A 4,921-nucleotide genomic window follows, 5' to 3' on the forward strand; every position below is an offset into this window, starting at 1 on the left:
TATACCTAAAAGTTCCAGGACAGTCAGAGCTATATAGATAGTCTCTGTCCCCTGCTCTCTTCTCCCCAAAACCTTCTATTGTGGGGTTGGAGAGATGGCTTAGCAGTTAAGAACATTTGGCACTCTTGTAAAGGACCTGAGTTCATTTTCCAGCACACATAGCAGGCAAACCACAACCACTTCTGACTCCAGCTCCAGGGGATAGGATGCTCTTCTCTGGTCTCTGTGGGCACTGTACTCATGTGCACTTTAATGGAAGTAGAATTAATCTTTAATTTAAAAGAAAATTGAGTAGTAAACTCAAGTTTTGTTGGAAAAGCTACTGAATTTAGAAGCAGCATAGGCAACAGAATTTAGACAAGGTAGACAGACATGAGCTTCCAAAATACCTTTTATTCTCAACAATAGTGCAGGTAGCTTCCTTATTTAAACTGAACAATCTGAGATCAGCGAATTAACCAAATGTCTTGTATTTCCTCCACATAAAACCAAGAGCCTTTATGCCACTATGACGGAGTTGTAGAAAGAACAAGATGTCCTGGCGCTGACTTTCTCTGGGAGATTTTGTTTGTACTAATACCCAGCTCAGCAAGCTGTGTTGATGGCGATACCACATTTCATATTACTGTACTGGGTAATTTATTTTGATGCCATTAATCTTGTCATGTTTGGTTTTAAACTAAAGCCAGATGTTGCAAAATTATTTTGGTTAAATTACCAAACAAGTCGAAAACAATTTAAGCAAAAGGGAGGAAAACGCTTTAATGAAGATTCATGTGTTCGGAGGGTGACGATTCACTAATGATCGCAGTTCTTTATTTGATACAGTCAAATGAAAATTAATGGCACAAAAACCTCCAAATAAACAACAACAAAAATAGGACTTTGGGCGGGAAAGCTAGAGGACAAACAAATGATGTTGCTTGCTAATAGATAGAATGAGCATTTCTGAACTCCAGAGGGGCTATACGTGACTGAGTGGCTGTGTGGCAGTCTGTCTGCATGTCTGCGTGCACATGTGTGAGTGTGTCCACGTGCGTGCATGTGTGCGATTTGATGATCAATCATTTATTCTGCAGGTAGAGTTCAGATGTTAGGTTCTTTTTTCATTAGATTACATATTAGTGTACAATACAAATACTTTATTTGGCCAGAATCAGAGAATTTTGAGAATGTAGAGACCTCAGAAATGAACTGGTTTGGCCATTTTGTGTTTGAGGAAGCCAGGGACTAGAGATTGTCAGATGGCTTTGGCAGGAATCATGAAGAGTCCAGTTCTGCCTCTAGACTCTGGCTCCCTTCCTTTGGTAAAGACGGCCAGTGTTTACCTTCTTAGGAATAATCGCCCACCAAACACATGTATCTTCATTAAAGCTTGTCACTCCCCTTTGCTTAAATTGTTTTCGACTTGTTTGGTACTTTAACCAAAATAATTTTTCAACATTCGGCTTTGGTTTAAAACCAGACTTACACTGTCTTCTTAACCTGTGTTATTTACATTTCTAACAGCTTTCTGAGCTGTTGACTACTGTTTTCTCATTGATTGATGATGAAATTAATATTCGGAATGGCGAATTACCTTCTTTAAACACAGGCAAGGAGGAAGTAGCTGAAACGAAGACATGTTTCTAAAGGTCCCAGGAGAAGGAGTTTGGAAACGGGAGATGTTTGCACATAAATGCATAAGCTTTCACAAGGGGAAGGGTGTGTGTGACAGTATTAGACTTGAAGATGGGTGGGTTTCTGGGGGTGGTGAACTAAGTGGCAGTATCAGACATAAAAGCTGCAGATGCTAAAATTGGCTAGGTCTAAATCTAGGACATTACATCTAGTCATATAATTAGTGGTATAAAAAAAAAACCCTAGTATATATCTATAACTTTAGAGGGTGTTTGGTTGTTTAGGACTGGCAATGGACAAGTTAATGGAATACATATTACAGCTATAAAATCCAGTAGACTTTCCAGCATTTTATTGATGACCCCTGGAAGGCTTTATCCCTGTGATGAATCCCCCCCCCCCATCTCTTGCACATCAGCTACCTTCTTCACTGGATTCTTTAAGATGATTTATCACATAGATTTTTCTTGTTACTGGTTTACTAAGAAGTACATGTCACTATGGTACTTTTCAAACAGGATTTGTTTTTGTGGTCCTCCATCCTCACGTGCCCTGTCTGTCCTCCTATGAGGTCCTGAATGTGGGGTTCAGTCAACTAGGGTTGAGCTGGATTTGAGTTCAGTTATCTTTCTGTTTAATCCAGTGCAGCTTTCTGATGTTTCCCTAAGAGGCACACTCCGGCTTTGTGCTTATGTGTCGAGTGGGAGCCCATAGGTCTTTCTCAAGGCTATTCAGCTTCCATGTCTAGGCATGGTAGGAACTGTTTGTCCACACTCTACCCTTTCCTTGGTGGTAGGCACTAGGCATGTTTTTTAGGCATGGTGGGAACTGTCTCTCCACACTCCATCCCTTCCTCAGCAACAGACAACTTCTGCAGCCATTCCTTTCTGGCTGTTGCTGATTAGATGTCCTAGTCCTTTTCATGGCTTTAGTCAGAATGGTTTGGAACACAGGCGGATGTGTGTGTGTGTGTATGTGTGTGTGCGCATGTGTGTACATGTGTGTGTGCGTGTGTGCGTGTGTGCATGTGTGTGTGCGTGTGTGTGTGCGTGTGTGCATGTGTGTGCATGTGTGTGTGTGCGTGTGTGCATGTGTGCATGTGTGTGCATGTATGTGTGTGCATGCGTGTGTGCGTGTGTGCATGTGTGCATGTGTGCGTGTGTGTGCGTGTGTGCATGTGTGTGTGCGTGTGTGCGTGTGTGCATGTGTGCATGTGTGCGTGTGTGCATGTGTGCATGTGTGCGTGTGTGTGCGTGTGTGCATGTGTGTGCATGTGTGTGTCCATCCCAACAGGACCTTTCTTACTCCCCAGTTTCTGACTTCAGTCTCAGGTAAACATATTTTCCTATTTATTTATTTATTTATTTATTTATTCACTCACTTTACATCACAATCACAACCCCCCCACACCTCGTAACCCCCTCACACAGCTCCTCCTCCCAGCCCTCCCTCCTCTTTATCTCTGAGAAGGGTGAGGCCCCCTCTGGGTACCAACTCACCCTGATAACTCAAGTCACTGCAGGACTAGGTACATCCTTTCCTACTGAGACAAACCAAGACAGCCCAGTTAGGGTGAACAGGATCCACAGGCAGGCAACAGAGTCAGAATAAGCCACCACTCCAATTGTTAGGTGACCTCCATGAAGACCAAGATGCATATATGTTGCAGGGGACGAGGGGAGCTATGTCCATCCTTGTATGTTCTTTGGTTCGTGATTCAGTCTCTGGAAGCCCCCAAGGTTCCAGGTTAGTTGACTTTCTTGGTCTTCTTATGGAGTCCCTGTCCGCTCTGGATTCCTCACTCCTTCCCCCAACTGTTCCACAAGACTTCCTGAGCTCCTTCTAATGTTTGGCTATGGGTCTCTGCATCTGTTTCTGTCAGCTGATAGGTGGAGCTTCTCAGAGGACAGTTATGCTAGGCTCCTGTCTGCAAGCATAACAATATTGTTAATATTGTCAGGCATTGCTGCTTGCCCATGGGATGGACCTCAAGTTGGGCCAGTTATTGATTGGTCATTCCCTCCATCTCTATGATATCTTTGACTCTAAACCTCTTGTAGGCAGGACAAATTTTCGGTCGAAGGTTTTGTGAGTTTTGTGAGTGAGTTGGTGTCTTTATCCCTCCACTGGGAGTCCTCTGGCAAGTATCTTTTGAGTCTCATGAAAATGTGCTTATGATCAAATGAGAAAGATTTGGTTTCTTTAAAAACCAAAACCAAATAAAACAAAGAAGACAATGACATTGCCCTTGGCCCAAAAGAGTGTCCCTGCACACATACATGTGCAAAACCATCATTTGTATGCATTCATCTCTCACACACTTACAAATTTCCATAAAAATTAAGTGGGCAAGTCTGTAAGTTTTGATAAATAGTGTTATACAGCTTGCCCATGATTCAGAATAGAAAGAGAATAATTTCTGTTAACCACACATTATTCCTTCCTTTGGACAGTTGATCCAACAACTTTCTCTGTACTTGTTCTGGTAATCTACAGTTCTGGTCTCCTGAATGGTCTTAGGACACGTTTGTCTTTGTCTCTTGCTCGTGCTGAGGCCATGAAACTGTTGCTAGTTTTAATTCTCCCTGGCTTTTTCTGAGCTCCTCCATGCAGTGTGTTTCATAGGGCACTGCCCTGCATTTCCTGGGACACTGCTTTGTCAGGTCTTTCATGTCTTGGGTTCTGACCTCAAAACATGAGCAGTTTCCCTGACTACTATTTTTTATTGCTTCATAATATCTGGCAGCTTACAGCATATAATTAGATAAGATTTTCTCAATAGGAACAGCAGTGAACTTATTTGCAAAATAGTTGCAATTTTTAAATGTACTTTTAAATTTATTTTTAAATCCACAAAGCATAGCTTTTTGGATCTTTATCTTGCTCTAAGTCAAAATCGCTTAGCATTGATTAATCCCTCCATCACTTGACCTAATTTCACTGTCCTTGCATTACCAGATAGAAAACTGACAGCTCATACTTAAACTTGTGTTAAACTTGTGTTATATACTAACGGATTTATGGTTCACATAGTCTGACTCTCCCGTATCCCCACAAAGAAAATGAAAAGAAAATCACATTGGGCCTTCACTTCCTCTTGCTGCAGCTCTCAGAGCACATTTATGACTGAATTAGTGTTCTCTGAGAGGTTTTGATTCCTAAAGTGCCTAAGATATAGAAAGATCTGGCTCAGAAAACGTCTATCCTGGTTCTGGTCTTAAACACTGGACATACAGTGTCCTCAAGTTCCAGTTTCTTCAGTTGTAACATCAAGATCTTTCAAGATACTGAAATGATGAAA

Source organism: Mus caroli, chromosome 9 (genome assembly GCF_900094665.2).
Source record: "Mus caroli chromosome 9, CAROLI_EIJ_v1.1, whole genome shotgun sequence".
Lineage (NCBI taxonomy): Eukaryota > Metazoa > Chordata > Mammalia > Rodentia > Muridae > Mus > Mus caroli.